The sequence below is a fragment of the Gopherus flavomarginatus genome, chromosome 13 (genome assembly GCF_025201925.1).
Source record: "Gopherus flavomarginatus isolate rGopFla2 chromosome 13, rGopFla2.mat.asm, whole genome shotgun sequence".
NCBI classification, from domain to species: Eukaryota; Metazoa; Chordata; order Testudines; family Testudinidae; genus Gopherus; species Gopherus flavomarginatus.
In genome coordinates, this window is record NC_066629.1 from 9560974 (window position 1) to 9583257 (window position 22284).

Consider the following 22284-nt stretch of genomic DNA (forward strand, 5'->3'; position numbering starts at 1 on the left):
CTGGTAAAGAATCACAATGTCCAGGCTTGAAGTCATCTGAACTACAGAATTCCCACCGCAAACTTGGCTCCCAAAGCATAGGGGGGATTTGGGGTTGTTCTCTTTGCTTAACCATGTGCAGTTGCTCAGAGAGTGCGTTTAAAGGTCTCCCCTCCCACAGAGCGGGAATGGGAAATGATTCTGAACTTGAAGCTTGATGTGAATGAGGATGTCTGGACCACAGGGCCAGGGACTGATCTTTGCTACAGAAACCAGTGACACATGGAACCAGGCTCAGGAAAATGTTTCCTGGAGTCAATAACTGGATTAGCAGCAGTATTGTGCAGAGAAATGTCTCACAAGAGGAGTCAGTGCATTGGTGGTTCGGTAGTAGAAGCCACAGCTACAGCGGAGGAGGTCTAGCTTTGGTTTCTGGCCAACAAAGGGATGAGTTTTATTGTCTCCAAATTTCAGTAGAAAAATTCAGATCCAGACTGTGTGTGGTGGGGGTTTCTCTGGTTTGTTTTGTTTTTCTCATTTGAAATGTCCTTGATCATTTTTCTGGGAAAACTATTTGGACAAGGCCAAGGAAAAATTAGAACAATTACAAATCTCCATGGGAGTGAGAGGGTCTCTCAGCGCCGGGGGGAAGGCGTGGAGATTTTCATGGAGGGGAGCTGAGGAGATAAATGAAAGGTTTTTGCTCCAGCAGAGGGAGCAGCTTGGCAGGTTCATTTTTACCAAGTGAAACCCCCCCACCACACACACACACACATTGCTTCCCTGCTGCTGCTGCCCCAGCTCAAACCCCACTATCACCCCCAGCATGTGACCTACAGCTTCCCACTGACAAAACCCTTATCTATCAGAGGCAAAATACCCTCGTCTGCCCCTTCTGCTAGCTGAGCCCTCCCCCCACAGAGCCCAGGACAACCCTGACCTAGCCATGCTGGGGGTTCGGGCTTAATCTTCAAAGTCGAGCGCAAAACCTTCAGCCTGGTACGTTTCGCTCCCTTCCCACCTCAGCCCAAGCGGCAAAGGAGAAACGGACGAGACACACTGGCTGGAAGACACCTCCCTTCCACTTCTCTATAGCCTTTTGTGACATTATTAATATGAATTGGGACCATAGAGATCATTGTTGCCGCCACTGTTATATATGTGCAGCAAATATTGTGCAAAGGTTGGCATGTGAGGTGTCTATGACAAGGTTATGATTTGCTGGTTATAATTATGCTGGCTGTATGTGTGTACCATTTTTGTATTTGAAGTTATGAATATGGGCTATGTACTTGTCTCTCAAATGTATTTAATTCCAAGTAGCCTCAGTGTCATCAGCCCCCAACTCCTTCAGGAGTCTATAGCAAAGAGACCCCCCACCCACTGTCCTAGACTACCTGGGAGGTGCCTCCCACCCCCTGCCCAATGGAGCACCAAGGATTAAAGTGGCAGCATCTAGTGTCAGCGGAGCTCAGTGGCTCAGTCTAGACGCCTGAGCTGGGGACCCGCCCTCATAGCACTGCTCGAGGGCCTGGGCCTGGGGTGTTCACAGCCCCCTCCTCACCCTTCCGTGAGCCCAGCCTGGCTCCTCACCTGGAACAAAGCAGAACCGTCCGTTGGCCCTGCTGCTGTCTGAGTCCCAGGCACTGCTGCTGTTCCATGGGGAGCGGGCTGAGCTGCTGGGGCTGGGAGAGGGATCCTCCACCTCCTGCCCTGGGAAGGCTGGAAGGTCCCCACTGACTGGGCAGGGCAATGCCTCCTGCTGGAAATTGGGGCTGGGATCCTGGGGCCGCTGCTGCCCACACAAGCCCCAGAGCCACCCTGCCCGGTTCTGCTCCTGGGCTGGGTTCTGCCTGCCCAGCCGCATCCTGGCCCAGCTCCATTTCGGCCTGGCCGGTGCCTCTCCCACCTCAGCGCCTGCACTGGGAGCAGGTTTCCTCTTCCAGAAGGCTGGGCACTTCCACCTCCTGGCCCGACAGAGAGCTCCTTCCCCACCAGTGGGGACAGAGGGGTCGCTCCGTTTCTGGGGAAGATGGCAGCTGCTTCCCTAAGGCTCTGGGGCCACCTGCAGAGCCTTCTTCCTGAACATCCTCAGGCGCCTGGCCATCCTGGAACCGAGCAGTGAGCAGATGTGAGTCTGGGGTCAAGTCAGCCTCTCACTAACCAGCCTGTTTGGTCCCTCCCCATCCCTGCCCCAGCCAGAGCACCTCTTCCTCCCCCCACAAGGGTGCAGGGAGTGCAAGCTACACACACTGGCAGGAGTTCATTGCATGATCTGCTACCCCTCAACCTTCCCCCTCGTCATCCCTGGGGCTGCAAGAACTGGGGAGTCTCGTCCTTTTGAGCACTGGGGTCAGTCACAAAGACCATTGGTCACTTTGGACAAGCAGCTCCCTCTTGCCAGCCCAGGACACACTCACCCCCCACCTCACCCCCCACCCAGGCTAGAGAAGGAAGAGAACCCAGGAGTCCGGACTTCTCCTGGGAAACCATTCCCCACTTCAAAGTGCCTAGGCATAGCAAGGCCAGGGCCCCCTCGTTTCCCATTGATTTCCATGCTCAGCAGCTCACTGGGTCTGGCCCAGCGCAGAGACTCTCAGCCTGGAGAACAGTCTCCCACAAGGGAAGGACTGGGAGCCCCATTTCTGGAATCTTGCCAAACACTCTGGAGATGGCTGTGGAGAAGCCCCTCCCCGGTCTGAGAGTGAGGGGCTCCTGGGGGCTGTTTGCAAATCCAATCTCCTCTGGGAGAGATTCTCTCCCCCTCTTTCTTCCTCTCCCCAGACAGACAGGGGATGCCATCGAGGAACCCTAATGCCACTCACTTGCTCTGGTGACAGAGCGATGGATGGAGGATGTTCAATGTCATCCCTTGCCTTTCTCCTCGCTCTCCAAGCCCAAAGCAGGCTGGAGAGGGGAGTGGTGACCTGAGGAGTTACCCTGCCCAGCCAGCAGGCAGGATGATGACACTGGGTGATTGGCTGGCTGTGAAAACAAGAGTCTGTCTTATTGCCAGGGAAAGGAGAAAGTTGGCCAGCAGCAGGGGGTGCAGAACATCACCCTAGTGTAGGGGTGACAGCGCCTCCGGGATCCTGCAATACCAGCACTTTACACACCTTCCTGGAGCCTCCCAACCCCCCTGGGCTGTCAGGACTGTGACCCCAACCCTACTGATGAGAAACAGGCCTGGGGAGGGGAAGCTACTGGCTCAGGGTCACACCAAGTGTCAGAAGTATGGATGGGACCCAGCAGGCCTTCTTTCCAGGCCCCTTCGCTAACCACTGCTGCACACTCCCTCCCAGAGCTGGCAATTACAAGCAAGCCCTCATGGCCGCTCCCCCTGCCTTTGAGAGGGAGTATGCTCCACTGCAGTGACTGGAGCAGGGGACTGAGGGTCAGGACTCCTGAGTTCCATTGCTGGGGATTAAATACTTTTCCGCTATTGGAAAATGCTGGGAGAATCCCCCAGCCAAAGCTGCTCTGACAGTGCTAAGCAGCATCTGAAAATTCAAGGGCGGAGCGCACTGCCCAGGAGGAGGAGTGTTTGGCTCTGGGGTTTCACTTCATCCCAGTCTAGAGAGAGGGGCTCAGCCATGGAGTTTGGCTCAAGAAGACCAATTCTCCAATTTGTTAAGGGCATTTTGAATTCCAATCCTGTGCTCCAAAGTGCTTGGTGTCATTTGCAAATTTTAGAAGCATGCTCTCCACTCCATTTTCCAAATCAGTAATGAAAATATTGTGTAGTACCGGACCCTGGACTGATACCTGCCAGACCCACTAGGTATACCATCTCCTTTGGACAGCCAAAAATTGAGAAGGGCTCTTGGAGTCTCGGCTTTCAATTAGCTCTGCCCACATGACATTGATTGCATCTAGGCCATATTTCCCTCATTTGCTTGTGAGACTATCCTATGGGACTGTGTCAAAAGCCTTAGTAACACTGAGATACATCCCATCTACTGTTTACCCACCTCCACTAGGCCTGGAACCCTGCCGAAGAAAGAAAGAGGATTGGTTTGGAATGATTTGCTCTTGATAAACCCATGGTCACTCGTCCTAAGAACCAAAGTATCCTGTAGGTGCTGCTGACAAACTGATTGTTTAAGAATGTATTCCAGTATCTCTCCAGATATGGAAGTGAGGCTAGCTAGTCTGTAAGTCCCAGGGGTCTCTTTGTTCCCCTTTTAAAGATAGGTCCTGTCTTGTTCAGGGATGGGAAGATGTTCTTTTTCAGGGATCTCAGACGAGAACTGGGGCACAACACCTGGTTTTTTAAGGCCACAAAAAAGGAAGCAGGAACCTCTTCTCTCCTGCTGGCAAAGAACCCCAGGTACCTAAGAGACAGGGACTCACAACCCTGAATGGGCTTTAAAAAAGGCAGTGGTTAAAAAGTTTGGCCCCGACCATTTCTTCTTTACACAGACTAGACATTTTAGCAAACTTTAGAATTCGCTGGTACTAAACACCGTGAAACTCCCCCTTCTTCTTCACAGAGGGCTTTAACACCCCTTATCTCACTCAGGCTCACAACTGCCCAGAGTTTGAGAATTGTCCGTGTTCCCATTGGACAGATGGGGAGGAGCCTGAGGTACAGAGAAGGGAAGTGACCTACCCAAGGGCCTACACAACAAGGCGGTGGCAGAGCCAGAAAGGGAAGTCACCAGTCCTGACTCCTGTTCTAACAAACAGCAAACCCCCCCAGATAGAGCCCAGGAATCGAGATGGTGGGGAAATTTCATTGAAACCATTTCTGTCAGAAAATCCCCTTCGGACTAAACCAGTTTGTTTCTCAAAATCAAAACAAGTGGGATGAAAGTTCTTTGCAAAAATATTTTGTTGCAATACAAAAGTATCTCCTGTTTGTCAGAGTGTGTTAAATTGTCTCATCGCACACAAAGAGGAGACACTTAGATCTCAAAAATTAGATAAGATGCTGCAGTCTGAGCTAAGTAGTTGCTGCTCTTAACAATTTCAAAATAAAAAAATACAAATAAAATAGACTATTTCAGCTAGTCTATTATGTCATAATCTGTTCTGAGTAAACGTGATAGGACACCTCATATTATGCACTACTCCTAGTGAAACTCTCCAATGGATCCCCATCCTCCATCCACTATGAGGTAGGTAGGAGCGGATCATTATTATTCCTACTTGAAAGAGGGAGAAGCTAAGGCTGAGAAAGGAAAATTGACTTGTCTTAGGTCACACAGCCAGTCAGTGGCAGAGTTGGGAATAGGACCCAAGAGCCCTGATTTTCAAACTAACCATCAGATCTTGAATTTCAAACATTGAATCATTTGAGTAAAGTGTTCTCAAATGGCTCCAGACCAACAACAGTGCACAGTAATTATTCAGCAAGTATTTGAGGAGAACTGCAATGTTAGAGAGAATCATGAACTGCTCAGAGACCATTAATGCAGAGAAGCAGCAAAATTCATCAAACATATGACTGGTTATGACTTATTTCCCTGGTCTTAAAAGAGAACAACAAGGACCTGAGTCTCCTCCCTGTCAATAACCCCCTGCTCAGCCAATCAGGGTAGAGACTGAGGATGGGAGGCTGAGAGTTCTCACCAGAGAGCCCAAAGGATGGCCCAGGTCACCTGTGGGGATCACTGCCCGAGCACTATTTTAGCCCCACATTTTTGGGTGGACCTCCCATAGTGGAAGCTGCAGAGCACTCCCCTGCCACACACACACACACACACACACACACACACACACACACACCTCCTGGTGTTGGGAGGGGAACAGGAGAAAGGACAAAAGAAGCAAGAGACAAAGACAAAGGATGGAGGGATGGATGGAGGAAAAGGTGAAACAAAAAGGACAAACCCTAATGTCCTCAGCGATTCTATGGCACAAAATCCCAGGTGCGGAATAAAATTCTGGCTCCTTAAGCTTGTGTTTTCCATGCCTAGAATTCAACTGTCACCAGATGGATCAAACTGAACAGGTTTCAAACCTCGAGAAGGCTCTTACTTTCTAAACAGGGACATCTGTTTTCTAGTAAAATCAGGAAAAGGGAAAGAAAAAACTGGAAAGAGGTTCCTCCTGGCACTCATATACGTGAACACGAATACTCTCTCAGTCCTCAAAGAGAGACCTCGAGAAGGAGACATGCTGAAGCAAAGCCACAGGGGTCTCTGAGGTTTCCCTGGCCCCCACCTGTCCTGCCTGGTTGATGTAGCATCTCTCTGTGAGGTCACCACTTCCCCACCACCTTTGACCAATAGTCTGAGATCCTGCAAAAGGCCTTTGTGATGTCACTGCCACACCCCTCCCTTGCTGTGCTAATGTCCTGCCCCTGGCCAGGCACTTTGGAGGTTTGAGCTACTCCCTGTGGATCACCCCACTCAAAGAGCGTTCGTTCTAGGAAGCAAGCCGGCTAGACAGGAAAACATCAGATGCTGCTGCCAATGCTACACTCAGTTTTTCAGAAATTAGTCGACTTTATGGCCAGAAGAGACCATTGGAGCATCTAATCTGACCCCCTGCATATCACAGGCCTCCTGTATGACACAATAGCTACTTTTGGGGCAAACACATTCCAGAAAAGCATCTAGTCTTCATTAAATGACATCAGGAGATGGCAAATCCATCAGTTTCCTTGGTAGCTTGTTCCTGTGGTGAATCATCCTCGCTGTTGAATATTTGTGTCTTATTTGTAATATGAATTTGTCTGTTTTCACCTTCCAGCCATTGGGTCTTGTTATGCCTTTCTCTGCTAGATTAAAGAGGCCTTTCATACCCAATCTTTTCTCTCTATTAAGGCCCTTCAAGACTTCAATGAAGTCACCTTTCAATCTTCTTTAGATAAGCTAAACAGGTTGAGCTCATTCAATAGCTCACTAGAAGACATTTTTCTCCAGCCCTCAGAACATTAGTTGGCTTTTTGGTCATCAGATTCCTGAACTGCAGCTGGATGTGGTTTTTGTTCTTGTGCACAGCATAGTTCCTGTAGAAGAGGGATCTTCAAATGTACATTCATATGATACCTGTGTTTAATTGATGAAAACATAATCTAGACACTTAGAGGATTGGAACTGATTTCAGCTGATGGACAGCTTTGCTAGGTGTTTATGCATTTGGACAGCAAAATGTTGAGTGTTTACATTTATTTCAAGCATCCCCGTATAGTGGAGCTCCTGAACATAATGGAGAATGGAAATGAAAATGTTTTCCTTTTTTTTAAAAGAAGGTTATAAGAGAACACTGGGGTTTGAACCAAGAACCACTTGATTTGCAATCAAACACTCTACCACTGAGCTATACCCACATGATGACAAAAGTATAGAATTGTGATCTCCAGGACTTTGAAAGACAGATCCTGCTTCATTGAGGTCCTTTGCCATTCCCAGACCATAGGTGGTTTTAAAAATGGGGTTTGATTAAACTTCTTAAATGTGGTAAACACCACAGCTTGCACACCCACTGATATAGCTTCTCCCACTGACATAGCTGCCACCTCTTGGGAAGCGGATTAACTACACCCACATGAAAAAACTCTCCCATCAGCATACAGCAGTGGTACTCAAACTGTGCGTCAGGACCCCAAAGTGAATCATAATCCTGTTTTAATGGGGTTGCCAGGGCTGGCATTTGACTTGTTGGGGCCTGGGGCTGAAGCCAAAATTCTGAGCCCCACCACCCAGGGCTGAATCCCTCAAGCTCTGGTTTTGCCTTCCCCCAACTGGGGCAGGTCTTAGTCTCCCCTGCCTCTGCCCAGTGGGGAGGGGCTTGGTCCCTTTTTCCAGAGCTATGTAGTAAGTGTTTTTTGGCAGAAGGGGGTTGTAGTGAAAGGAGGTTTGAGAAACCTTGGCATAGAGCCTCTGAATATGTCTAGACTTGGCTCCCTGTGGCAATGTGGATGATCAGACACTGAAAGTACAGCCATGGAGACACCACACACCAGCCTTGCCCAGCAAGCAAAAATCAAACCTCCACAGAAAGACATCCAGTCCTTTTTAACCCATCTCCCTAAGCACTCAGCCACAACCACTTAACAAAGGGGATTTTCTACAGTATGGTTCTGTTCTCACTGAAGGGTCATTTCCAATTGTTTACTCAGAGCAGCATTAGGGAAAATGGTGCCCTGGGCAAAGCTTATATTTTGGCACTTCCCTATTGCCCCTGGATGATCTCCACTTCCCCTTTACTGCTAGCTCCTGAACTCCCAACCCTTGCACCTCCATCACCCTAACTCCTGCCCCTCCTTTGCCCTTCATTCCCTGTGCCACTAGCCATTGCCCCTCTCCTGCAGCCCCTTCACATGGTTCCAGTGCTGGGGACCCCACACTTGTTCTCCCTTTCCCTGGGCTTTGGCATCACTAGCCCCTGATTAGTGAGTAGGGTTCAGTGGTCCCCAAAATGTGGGGCATGACTCCTAGTGGGACACAGAGGAACATTCATGGGGGCACCTCAGGGCCTGAGCCAGCCAGGCACCATTCAGCCTCACTCTGTCCCAGCTCTTCCCCAACCCCACCCTCAGTCTGGGGCTTTGGCTCCCAGCTTGGCCTTGGTCCCCTTACCTGTCTGCACTCCTCTTCCCAGGAAGCAACAGCCCCACTCCCAGCCCTGGTTCTTGACCTTGGCTTCCGAGGTCCACAGCCATGGATAAGAGGGCACAGTGTGAAATGTTTGGGGACCACTGGTTTAGGGTGATGTTCTCAATCACTTCTACAAAGTCAAATAAAAGCTATTCCTCACCCACTCACCCCTCCATAAGGATGGACTAGGTATGTTCTGCTGCCCTTCACTCATACAGGAAGGATAATAACATTTCATTCCACTCAATCCTATAGTGATTTGTAACACACCACCAGCCAAAAATGGTCATTTTCGGAAAGCGGCCCCCTCATGCTGCATACCTAGGCAGAGTAGGTGTGTCTATGCAAACATGGTCTGTTCCTAAAGTCTTTCCCCTAGCTCCTCACTAGATGTGACGGGGGAGCTCATTCAGCCCCTGCTTCTGCTTAGTTTCTAGAAACTCCTTATTGTCCTTATCTCTGCTGGCTTTAGATTTCTCCTCTTATTTCTTTCTTGACAGTTCAGATGAGGTGGCCAAGTGGTTAAGGTGATGGAGTACTAATCCATTGTGTTTTACAAGCATTTGTTCAACTTCCATCCTCATTAGATGCATTTAGTCTTCACCCCTCCTTTGTAGACCACCATCTCCCCCTTTGGTACAATGACAGATCAAAAAATGTTGTTTCTTGCAGACAAAAAACAACTCAGAACTCCCTTGCTTTAAATAAAATGTCTAAATCACAGATCTTAAAAAAACGCTAGCGGTGTATTTCTTAGTTTTTATCTCAAAAGGTAACATCTTCATCATCTCCCCCAAATACCCTGGGACCTGCCCAAATTATTAAAATACCCTCAACCTGAGCAAGGCCAGAGCAGTGAACCAGAGCGTGTCTAGGCCAAGCTGTTCTGAAGGAGGCAACTCAAACATTTTCTCTCTGCTTCCCTTAGCAAAGTCTGACTGAGAAAACAAAATTCCCAAAACTGAAAATTTTCTGCCAAAAAACCAGTACTAGTCTGTTTGGGGACTTTGATTTGAAAGTATTATTGTTATTATTCTCTTCTAATTTCTGAATCAGTTCAGTTCAGTCTTTGTCCTCCAGGTGTGTTTCCAGCTGCTGAGTTGTTGGGGAGAGAGGCCAAGTCATGATGTCTCTTCCCCTCTTTCATAGTTTCTTCCAACTTGCTAGGAAGCTCCTTTACTACAATGTGTGTCAAGCAGTGTCCATTGTCTCTGTGCTATCTCTGAGAACCCTGCATTATACATGGTTCCTGGGATAGTCCTTGGGAGTGTGAATACCTTCAATGGGCCACTAGCCAATCTGGCTCCTCCTTTGTCGCATCTGAAAGGCTGGTAGTGGGCATTTCTCAACCTCATAACATATCTCAGTAATGCACACAGAGCAAAACTTCATAACTTCTCAACCAATGCGAGCACACACAATCCAACAAGATATTAATGTTCAACAGATCAAGACTTTTGAAATGATACCTCACCAGGCAGACTTTGTACAAATCATGTCATCATTATATGAGAGTGGTGAATATGGGGCTTTCAGGTGCTGCTTTGAGCACAGCGTACCACACCTGGGCTTCCATTACAATGGAGACGTACCCTTAGAGTCCATCTCTCCTGGGATAAAGATGGCAGCATGGCTGGCCTGGGTCATCTGACTTGGGCTCATGGATGTAAAGCTGAGGGGCTAAAAACTGTGGTGCAGATATTTGTGTTCACACTGAAGCCTGGGTTTAGAAACCCTCGCCCCTCGTGGGGCCTCAGAGGGCTCAAGTCCATATGTCTGCCCTGTAATTTTATAGAGGTTGGGAGGGAGTTTAGCAAGTGAAAATGGTAAAACCGCATTGAGGGGACTCGACCACTGACCCATCAGTTCTTAACTCCCAAACTTTCAGTAACTCTATTGTCAGTGCCTGTTAGTGTAATTTAAACCATAGGTCCATCTAGCTCTGAATCTTGTCTTCTGACAGTAGCCAATACCAGGTGCCCTAAGAGCTACTCCTCAAGTTCCCACTGGGAATTGAACCCAGGATCTTCTGTTTACAAAACAAGTGCTTTAACCACCTAAGCCATGGTACTTGCTGTTACTTAAAGGATTGTGTTTGCCCACACTTGACTCTCTGCCAATCCCCACTGGGCCCTGACAAGTGTTGCTCATGTTTGGATTCTGTAAAGCAGAGGAGCAGGTGAAGATTTACTCCGAAGGTGTGTGTATGATTCTTTGGACAGGTCTACACTACAAAATTAGATTGGTGTAATTACATTCCTTAGGCTGGCAATGCAGTTCTATCAACCTAATCAGTGTAGATAGACTGTCTGAACTTTCTGGAGCTATGAAAGGGGAGGGGCCCAGCCTCTGTAGCAGGAATGCAGGGCAGGTGAGTTGACAGCAGGCATGGTGAGGTACTGATGGAGGCCAATTATGGTGATATAATGACCAACAGCATTTACACTGACAATTTGTCACTTTAAGTTTGCTGCACAAAGCTCTAGGCCTCTCGTCAAAGTGGTTTTATTTTGTCAGCAAAATAGGGCAATTTTATCTCCAGACGTGGTATTGCAGTATGTGCACCAGTCAAAATCTGCTGACCTAGGGAGCACTGTGTGTTTTTCACACACCTGAGCAATATAATGATGCTGAAATAACTTTGTAGTGCAGACCTGGCCAAAGATTTACACACACACACATAGCTTGCAAGAAAAACCTAACCTGCTCCTCTTCTTTGCAGAATCCAAACACAAGCAAAGCTTTTCAGGCCCCAGTGGGGATGGCAGAGAGTCAGGTGTGGGCAGACAGTGTGTTTTAGTCACAGGCAGGCACCATGGCTTACCTGGCTAAAGCATTTGTCTTGTAAAGAAGAGATGCTGGGTTCAACTGCCGATCGTGCCTTGTTGATTAACTCTTAGGGCATCTGGTATTGGCTACTGTCAGAGGACAAAACACATAGCTAGAGGGGCCTTTGGTCCAACCCAATATGGCTGTTTATATTATACTCACAGGCATTGATAACAGAATTACTGAAAGTTGGGGAGTTAAGAGCTGATAGGTCAGTGTTCCAGCCTGTCACAGAAAACCCTCCTCCCTCTGGGACAGGGGCAGGTCTGGGCTCTCACACCAAATGCTCATTGTGGCTGCTAGAATCTGTGGGCAGCTCATTTAGTTTGTATCAAGGGTTGAGTCCTGATTTGTGCACCATGTGTGAGAATGAAAATCCTAAACTGCCCTTTGAAATAATGAATGCAGTAGGATGTGCTATTGTCCCTACCCCAAAGCAGACAGACCAATGGAGAAATGCCATTGAGTCCAGGGTATTACTCCACTGCCATTTTACCTTTTTGCTTGCTAAACTCCGTCCCAACCTTGAGGGCTTCCAGAGCCCAATATTGAGCTTGAGCTGAGATGTCTACAGTGCAAATTTACCACCCCATGGCCAAAGCCTGGGGAGCCTGAGCTGACACAGGACAGCTGTAGGTGTTTCATTGAAGTGTGGACATAGTCGAGCATTATGTCTACACTGCCATTAACACACCCAAGTCACTATTCTCAAATCCTGGGTCAGTTGATTCAGGCTTGTGGGGCTTGTGCTGCAGGGTTATAAAATTACAGTATAGACACTTGGGCTTCAGCCCAGCCTCCAAGACCCCATGAGGGGTGAGAGTCTCCGAGCCTGGGCTCCAGCCTGAGCCCCAGAGCCCAAATCAGATCAGCCAGGCCAGCTGAGCCACAGGGATTTTGTCACGGTATAGATGCACTCTCAGGGTATGTCTACATAGCAATGTAAGCCCAGGGTTAGCAGAAGTCATGTCAGCAGCCCCAACACATACAAATAAACCACAAGGGAAAGACCCACTCCCAAGTAAGCTGGGCAGTATCCTTCCCCTATGGTTCGTAAGTCCAGCAACCAAAAGTCCTTTAACATGAACCATCCCCTCTCTGCACCCCACTCGCAGCTGTTGTTCTTAATCAGTGCAAGCCCAGAGATGCCTCCGTACAGTTCACTTGCCATCCTGAGTAGGAAAGGGGAAAAATAAGAAGGCACCGTACTCACTATGTTGTCTAGGGACTTACTCATCCCTCCACAGCCACTCTGTCCTAAAGTTGATCTGACACCTAAATTTTAGTGTTAGGACCCAGACCCCAGCCTACTTGGTTTTGGAACCCATGTCCCCTGCCTAGCAAGTGCTATTGAATTGAGAATGAGTCCCTCAATCGGAGTCTACCAAGCACAATTTTGCTGCCCTTGATTCACACAACAAGGATAACAACCCTTTATTTCTCCTGCCCCAATAACATGGAGACTTGGAATCCAACACCAGCTAAAAGTGATCATTTCAGCAAGCAACTCAACATATTTCTAACATACTGTAAATTCTACATGCAGACTCATACATGAAACCTTGCAAGAATATCTTCCTGAGGGGGTCTGAAGCACCTGCTGCTGGAGGGAAGGAGGGAGCCGAGAGTTCGGATTGAGGGGCACTGGGAATAGGAGGGGCCTGTGGGTTGGGATTGAGGTGCACTGGGAATAGGAGGAGGCTGTGGGTTGGGACAGAGGAGAAGGGTGAAGAGGAGCAGGCTCTGGTTGGGAGTGAGGAGCAGTGTGCATAGGAGGGACTGAGGGTTGAGATTGAGGGGCACTGGGAAAAGAGGGGACATGGGTTTGGGCTGAAGAGCATCCTCATTTGGGGATCCATCAGGACAGGGGAAGGCAGCAGGTGATTTTCATTCCTTACAGATATTCTGTGTGTTTGCGTGTGTGCAGGGAAGGAACATGCTATATGCCCAGAGGCCTTTATTGCTCCAGCCTGCAAGGAGATAGGGGAAGTCAGAAAGTTGGCCCTTCAATTCCACACACACGAAGGCCCTTCTAAGGAAAGGGAAAATCCTGAAGAAAAAAAGTAACATCAAAGAAGACTCCAGAAAGACAGACTTTGAAGATCTTTGCAAGTAGTTTATCACCTGACCAGAGACTTGAACCCTGGACTGCTTAGATTAAGAGTCTGAGGCTCTGCCAACTGAGCAAGGCAGACTTAAAAATTAAAAAAGAGCAAGTTGGTGCAGAGGAGAAACTAGTCAAGAAAAAGAGAGCATGAAACAATAGGGGAAACCACCTGTTCTCTCTCTCTTCCTAGGCCTGGCGTCAAGGGTTTTTTTCCCCCACTTTGAACTTTAGTGTTCAAAAAGTGGAGACCTGCATGATCACTTTTAAACTTAATTACCGGTTTAAATTTGGTACGCTGCCACCAGCCAAAATATAGTGTTTGGCACACTTTCTGTTCTCCCAAAACCTTCTCTGGGGAACCCAACACCCAAACCCCTTGGGTCTTAAAACAAGGAGAAATAAACCATTCCCCTTCCTCTCCCCCCCCCCCGCCAGACTTTCCCCTCCCTGGGTTGTCTTGGGAAGCTTCACTGATCCAAACTTCTTGGATCTTAAAACAAAGAGGAATTAACCTTCCCCTTCTTCTCCTTTCCCCCCACCAATCCCTGGTGAGTTCAGACCCAATCCTCTTGGGTCTTAAAACAAGGGAAAAAATCAATCAGGTCCTTAAAAAAGAAAGCTTTTAATTAAGAAAGAAAAAAGTAAAAATTATCTGTGTAAAATCAGGATAGAAAATGTTTTACAGGGTATTCAGATTCATATAGCCTAGAAGGACTCCCCCCCACCACCCTCTTAGCCTGAGATTCAAAGTTACAGCAAACAGAGGAAAAATCCATCCAGCAAAATGAAAAAACATTCACAAGTTGAAAAAAAACAAACATAAGACTAATCTGTCTTGCCTGGCTATACTTACAATTATGAAACATGAAAGACTAATTTGGATAGATTTGGGGAGTCTGGTTGTACGTCCGGTCCCTCTTTTTCCCAAGAGCAAACAACCCCCAAAACAAAAAGCACAAACAAAGACTTCCCTCCACCGAGATTTGAAAGGATCTTGTCCACCGATTGGTCCTCTGGTCAGGTGTCAGCCAGGTTTACTGAGCTTCTTAACCCTTTACAGATAAAAGAGACATTAACCCTTAACTATCTGTTTATGACAGCTGGTATTAGTGCTGGTTAAAAAGAGGGGAAAATATCGGCATCTACCAGCCTTTCATAGCTGTACAAGACTCAGGCACAATACAGAGGTGCCCATCTGCAAGTGCCGAATGGTTGGATTGGCTAATGCAACCAGTAGATGTCCAGGGCACACTGGAATATACAGCCAAGTGTTCACCATGTTCACTTATTTCAAAGGGATAATGATAATGATGGGAATGTTCACAATTGACTCAAAAGTTGCATACAAAGATGCACGTTTGGCAGTTATGTTGGCTCAGGTTGGCCACCTTGGCCTAGATGTAGAAGTTACAACACTGAAACTTGAAAGAGGGGCCAATTTCCCCATCATTTCACACCTTTACATCCAAACACGATGACTTTATGAATGAACCCACCTCGTTCAGCCAGAAGATCTTGGGATGGGTGTAGGAGTCACTGGGTAAAATTCTCTGCACTCTGTTATGACTCAGGTCAGAGCAGAGGTACCTAGTGATCTAGTCTAGTTGTAAAATCTATATATCAACCCCAAATATGGTGTGAAATTAATCCTCAGAAACGGCTGTAACCCACCCAGACCCCAGCAAAGGGCTCTCCAAGGAAGGGGGCTGTTGAGGAAGAAAAGAAGAACGATGTCCTTCTCTCCCTGGAGGAACTGGGCTCTGCGCTTTGGACAGAAAGAAGGGGAAGGAAATGGCCACATGATGGCAGCGGAACCTAAGAAATGAAACACAACAGGCTTCTGTGCACATTGATTCTGCAGAGTGAACGAACCTGACTCCCGTATCATGAAAAGCCAAAATGCCATTTCTTTCTATGAAGGGGAGAAAAGAGTTCCAATCATTCCTGCCCCTTTACTTTTGAATTATTTTACATTATAAAGAAAATTATAACAAAATTAGTCTGAACTTGAGCAGCCTGTTATGAAAAGCCTGTTCCCCAAATCAGTTCCAACTGCTCTGCTAGAAACACCCCCAGGTCCCTGCTCACCCCAGGAAGAGGAAAAAAAAAGAGAAACCTCCACTGGGAACTGCCCTTGGCTCCAGGCTGCTCTCCCAGGGTGCGGGTGGGGACTGATTGTTTGCTGCTGAGGAGGGAGCCAGTAGAGGCCTCTGGTGCTCTGCTCCTAGCATCTGCCCAGCCCAGCTGGTCCTCTGCCTCAGCTGCTGCTCCTGGCCTGCTTTAGATTCAAACATGCAGGGCCCCCAGAGGAACAGAGGCTGGGACAGACCAGCAGCCTGGGTTGGGCTGGGAAGATGCTGGGAGTTCTCATTCCCTGAGAACTGGCCCGGCTCCCTTCTCAACAGCGAACAAATCAATTCCACGTCCCCATCCCAGAAAAATCAGCCTGGAGCCAAGGTCAGCAGGGAATGATTCCCTCCAGTGCCAACTGAGGCAGGAGAGAACCCAGGGTGTTTCTAGGAGAGCTTATGGAACTGAGGTGGGGAAACCAGCCTTTAATAACAGGCAGTTCCAGGTTAAGCTAAGTGTTTTTAACAATTTCTACAACATTAAATAATCCTTCAATCATAGTGTCACCATCCATAAAATTGCTTCAGCCTTATAGGTTCCTAAGTGCACAGCTAAACATTTCTTCAAATCCAAGGGAGTGGAGATCAGTCAATGTTCAGAGTCATCCCACATAAAAGAACCATGTTGTCATACATACTGGCCCCATCATGTGGCCATCGCCTTTCCCTCCTCTGTGTTAAAAGTTTTAGTATTTTGCACAGAAACTTTCTTCCCTCAGGAGACACCTGGGAACCAGGGCTGCCAGCCAAACACCTTTAAGAGGAAGTGTAACCTGTGAAAAAGTGATCTCCCTCCTTCATTCAGTGACACCCTGAAATGTTACTTATCCCGGCAGAGCCAGGGGATTGAAAGCAGCTACATCAAACCCCCGTGTAGATCACAGGAATGAACACAAACACTCTCTTGTATCTGAAGAGATGTTTAGTTTTACCCTTGGTAAACTACAAGAGTAAAGGGAAAGGCGGTGGTGGTGTCAGATATAAAAAGTGAAACACAAAACAATCACCATAGTTATGCCCATAGTGACAGCAAAATCTTTCTTGACCAAGAAATTTGGATCTTGATAAAATAATCAACTACCCAGGACCGGCGCTAGTGTTTTTAGCGCCCTAGGCGCACGGCCATTTCACCGCCCCGTGTGCTGGTCTCGTGGCTCCGGAGGACCTGCTGCAGGCATTCCTGCGGAGGGTCTGCGGCTCCGGTGGAGCTGCCACAAGCGTGCCTGTGGGAGATCCACCGGAGCTGCAGGAGCAGCGGACCGTCCACAGGAATGCCTGTGGTAGGTCCACTGGAGCCACGGGACCAGGGAACCCTCCACAGGCATGCCTGCAGCAGAACCACCGGAGCTGCCTGCCGCCCCCGCCCGGCAAAATGCCGCCCCCGCAATAATCTTGGCGCACTACCCCTCATTAAGGTAATGGACTTGACACCCACTCGGGTGTTTCCATGCAGGTTCAAGTACTAACAACAGTGGCTGCCTTTTAGCCATAGCTTTTAATCAGGGCAATACATTGATACAAATTCCTGTTAAATAATTTCTCAGCCAGAGTCCTTCACCCACATTCCTGAGGGCATTGAGCCACCATGTGGATGTTTCATTTCCCTCCTCAATTTCACACAGAGACACAATTTCCTTTGCACAGATCCATGAACAGCAAAACCTCCCTGTGTCTCTGGTCTGAGCCAGGGCATTCGATTCCAGTGAACCATTCTCTCCTGCAATGGCAATGGTCAGACAGAGGGGATGTGGCCACCTTCACCTCTGACAGTGAGATATTGGCTCAGCTCTTTCTTTCTGCTGCTGTTGTTAGTCCATGAAACATCAGGGATGGAATGCAAGGCTGAGCTCACACACCAAAGCCTTGAAACATTTCAGTGCCCCAGAGACATCCTGCCCCCGGCTATTGGAATGATATGGTGGAGATTCGCATAGGAAAGAGACTGTCTGAATTGTCAGTGTGGGGAATGAACAACAATCTATAGCAATGCCGTTAGCCACAAACACACTCTCATCGTGCTCCAGCTGGAAGGGAAACGGGCAGGAACTCTTGCTGTTCACCATGGACACACTTACACTAATGCACAGCCGTGAGTGTGCTGGGGAAGCTGGTCTGAGCCATTTGAAGTGATAAGTCTGTGAGAACAGAATCATAGTGTAGTGAAGCAGCTGTACATCAAGTAGCTGTGGCTGAGTGGTTAAAGCAATGGACTAAAAATCCATTGGGGTCTCCTCACGCAGCTTTGAATCCTGTCATCTGCGGAAGCATTAGTGTATTGTAATTGCTGTTGTCTTAGTGCCTGAGCATCCATGGAGCCAGATCTGGTCTCACCCTGAGGCTGTCTATGCTTAAAATACCGCTGTAGCATTGCGGAGTAGACAACTGCTACAGTGACTGGAGGGGTTTTCCATCCCTGTAATAGCTATGTTGACAGAACAATCTTTCCTTTCATTTAGCACTATCTGACCATGGTTTAGGTCAGTTTAATTATACTGGTTCCGGGGTTTTTCACATCCTGAAAGACGTACTTGTTAGAGGGTTTATTCCATCACCCTCTGTCAAGGTTCCTTCCCCACTCTGAACTTTAGGGTCCAAATGTGGGGCCCTGCATGAACACTTCTAAGCTTAACTATCAGCTTACATCTGGTCTTGCTGCCACCACTCTCAAACCAGCTCCCTTTTTTGGATAGTCTTGAGAGACTTCCTCACCAAGTCCCTGGTGAACACCGCACAGCCCCTTGGATCTTAACTAGGGCTGGCTTTGGCTTTTTGCCACCCCAAGCAAAAAAATAAGGAGATGGGGCCACTGGAGCAGCAAAGCAGGGGGGAAAAAGAGCGTGGCTGGAGTGGCAAAGCTGGGGGAGGAACACGGCGTGGCTGGAGCGGCAAAGCCGAGGGGGAACATGGCGCAGCTGGAGTGGCAAAGTGTACGGGGGAGAACATGGCAAGACTGGAGCGGCAAAGCAGGGGGGGACACAGTGTGGCTGGAGCGGCAAAGTGGAGGGGAGGACACGGCGCAGCTGGAGCAGCAAAGCGGGGGAGAACACAGTGTGGCTGGAGCAGCAAAGCGGGTTGGGAGGACACGGTGCGGCTGGAGCGGCAAAGTGGGTGGGGGGGGACAACACAAAAACGGCACGACTGGAGCGGGGGGCCAGGGGAAAAACAATGGCTCAGCCGGCAAAGCAGGGGAAAAACAAAACAATAAACCCCATAGGGTGGATGGAGCCAGGGGACTCCCTGTGCTGCAGACTGCACACTGGGTCTAGTGGGGGGAAGGGGAGGGAGCAGGGGGAGAGAGAAGGGGGACGGCCAGCGCTTCAGCAGGGCACTCACCACGCGGCCCCGACTGCCACGCCGCCTGGTGGGAGGGCTCCATTCTGCTCCGGTCAGCAGGGAGGGAAGGACACAGGCTGTCCTGCCAAGTTTGCTGCAGGGTGCTCCCCTCCTCCACACTGCCACCCCCTACAGGGTGGCTGGAACAGCGAACAACAAAAAAAATAAGCATCCGTGTTGCCCTAGGTTTGGGTAGAAGCCGCCCCGTAGAATCTGCCGCCCCAAGCACCAGCTTGCTCAGCTGGTGCTTGGAGTCAGCCCTGATCTTAACACAAGGAGAATTTAACCATCTCCCCTCCTTTCCCCCACCAATTCCTGGGGAGTCCAGATCCAATCCCCTTGGATCTTAAAACAAGGAAAAAACAATCAGATTCTTAAAAAGAAGGCTTTTAATTAAAGAAAGAAAGGTAAAAATCATCTCTGTAAAATCAGGATGGAAAATAACTTTACAGGGTAATCAGATTCGTAGAGCCCAGAGGAAACCCCTCTGGCCTTAGGTTCAACGTTACAGCAAACAGAGGTAAAATCCTCTCAGCAAAAAGGAACATTTACAAGTTGAGAAAACAAAAATAAACCTAACCCACCTTGCCTGGCTGTTACTTACAAGTTTGAAATATGAGAGACTGGTTCAGAAAGATTTGGAGAGCCCAGATTGATGTCTGGTCCCTCTTAGTCCCAAGAGCAAACAACCCCCAAAACAAAGAGCATAAACACAATCCTTCCCCCTAGCAAGATTTGAAAGTATCTTGTCCCCTTATTGGTCCTTTGGGTCAGGTGTCAGCCGGGGTTTCCTGAGCTTCTTAACCCTTTACAGGTAAAAGGATTTTGGTGTCCCTGGCCATGAGAGATTTTATAGTATTGTACAAAGGAGGCGGTTCCCTTCCCTTTATAGTTATGAAACCCTCCAATTCCCTGGTTCTTCTCGCGTGACCAGAGAGCAGCAACACCCAAAGTTCAAAGATGCAAACAATTCAATGTTTATTGGGGTAAACTTCCAGCATGCAATGATTCCAATTTCCTTCCTCAGGATCCCCCTTCCCAGCTCTGACACCACAGAGGCTTGCCTGTGTCCACGTTCCCATTCACTGTTCCTATTCCTATTCGCCCCCCCTTAGCAAAACATAATTCCAATTCCCCTACCCCGATTCCCATTCCCCCCCTTACTTCCTGACTGACTGCAGACTATATAGTAAAACTCAAGTTCTGCTTAGTTATACCTTAACCAAGCATTTTACTGAAATGTAACTAACCAATCCTAACACATTGGAACATGATTTTCTAACCAATTATACCCCACCACCTTAATTTACCTTAATTTACACCCAACAATTTAATTATACAGCAGACAGAAACAGTCACAGAACCAGAGATTATGCAGACAAGCAATAGGAAAGTGGGTACAACAGTGATAGAACAACACAGAAATGAGGATTTCACACCCCAGCTATTGAGCAGTGATTTGTTCCCAGACAGGATGCTATCATGGTAGAGGTTGTGGGTGCTGGTTGCTTAACTGTCTGGCGCACAGGGCAGGATTTTGAGGTTCACCATTACTGTCTCAGAATGCCAGCACCCATCTTTTGTTCACTTAAAACGCGAGCAGGGAGATTACAACACCACAGAACTCATGGAGCTCCAGGAAACGTGTAACTTTAGGTGCGGATGAGTGTGTCTAAAAATCAGCTGTGCTGTAGAAGGTCTCTAGGAGTTGAAAGAGATGTGCCATCTCAACCTCCCTAAAGAGTTCATCAACTATTAACAAAAAGTAGGGTTCATAAGTCATAGTCTTTGTAGCAGGAGGATGGTGGACTGGTCTAAAGTGCTAGTTTTAAGACTCATTTTTCCAGTCCTTTGGGTGTTCTAGTCTCTGCATAGAGACATGGTTTCAAATCCCAGTCCTGACATGTCCATCTGGAGAAAATAGCCTCACTTCAATCTCCTTTGGAACAACAGAACCCCATTTGCTTAGCTTTTCTCTTCCAGTAGTTGTGAGAGAAGTTCCAAACCAGGGGGAAACAGGGCCTGTTATCTCGACTGATCAATTTTTGTCTTCCTTCATTCCAAGCCATTTTCTCAGACACATCCGTATTTCCCCCACTTTGTTGTTTAGCGTTCTTTGCTTTTAAGAAACTTTAGGGTCATCATTTAATTGCCACCCAACTGTACTTCTGAAGTAAAGTGAAACACAATATTTTTTGGAAATTCTTGCAGAAGAGTTTTGTTTTCTGACCTGGAATTGAACAGGGGCTACCCAAGGGGGACAATGATACTCCCTTTTCTTGTCTCATCCAAAAAACATACGTTCTTGATGCCCTTTGGTTTCTCTGTTCTTCAAAGGGAAATAAGCTGGTGTAGCAGCTATTGAGAAAGCCTTAGAAAAGGGCCCCAAAATTGACAGCAGCTGGTTTCTGTAGTGTAGTGGTTATCACATTTGCCTAACATGTAAAAGGTCCCTTTTACATGTTAGGCAACATTGCTGCTTTCCTTCCTTTGGCCTTTTATCACTCCAAGCCCTTTCTCAACTATATCCATAGCTTGTATGCTTTCTTCGTTATTTTTTTTTTCCATGGAGTTTTAAATTCAAAAGGAGAGGCTTAGCCAGCATTTTGAGGGAAGGAACAGACCATCATTTGGGAGACTGGCAGTTACATAACAAATCTGAGCGTAGAAGAATCCCAACTCATTGTCTTGCATATTTGGCTCCCAGCCAGCAGTTTTTCCCTTGCCGTTTTTGTTTGTTTGTTTTTAGCTAACCTTGAGTCCAGGGCTCACACACTCTCTCTGCTCCACATATCAAATCTGGCCCTGCTGCAAAGTGACCCCTAAGAACCAGCAACCTCCACGAGAGCATGACTGGGGGGAAAGGGTTTCCCATGAAGCTGATAAACCACTGGATGCATTGGAAAAAGGCAGCTCTGAGGGAACAGTCAGCAAAGAAGGCCTGTTTGGGGATGTGGCTCAGTGGGAGTCCCGTGGTCTGTTAAGGGGTGGAGGGTGGATAGGAGACAGGGCAGTCAGGGAACAGGGAGCAAGGAGGGTCCTGGGGGCACAGTTAGGGGTCTCTGGGGGGGTCAGGGAACAAGGAGATGGGGGGGTTGGATGAGTCGGGAGTTCTGAGGGGGCTGTCAGGAGGTAGAGGTGTGGAGAGTGGCTGTGACAGGCAGAGAGCGGGGGGGTATATGAGTCCAGAGTTCTGGGGGTCCTGTTAGGGGGCAGGGAGTGGTTAGAGAGGCATGGGAGTCCAGGAGTTTCAGTCTGGGTGCGGGGGTGTGGATAAGGGTTGGGGCAGTCAGGGGATGTGTAGGGGGTAAGGTTCTAGGGGGGCAGTCAGGGGACAAGGAGCAGAGAGACTTAGATA

General features: G+C 48.2%; 1 protein-coding gene and 1 non-coding gene across 7 annotated transcripts in view; both read right to left on the reverse strand.

Moving 5' to 3' along the window:
- The window catches only part of LOC127033611 (zinc finger protein 420-like), a 496719-nt gene that overhangs the window by 447847 nt on the left and 26588 nt on the right, over window positions 1-22284 (reverse strand). The gene's annotated exons all lie outside the window — the stretch shown is intronic.
- TRNAC-GCA (transfer RNA cysteine (anticodon GCA)) lies at window positions 7187-7258 on the reverse strand. Its single transcript has one exon. It is a non-coding gene; the product is annotated as a tRNA-Cys (tRNA).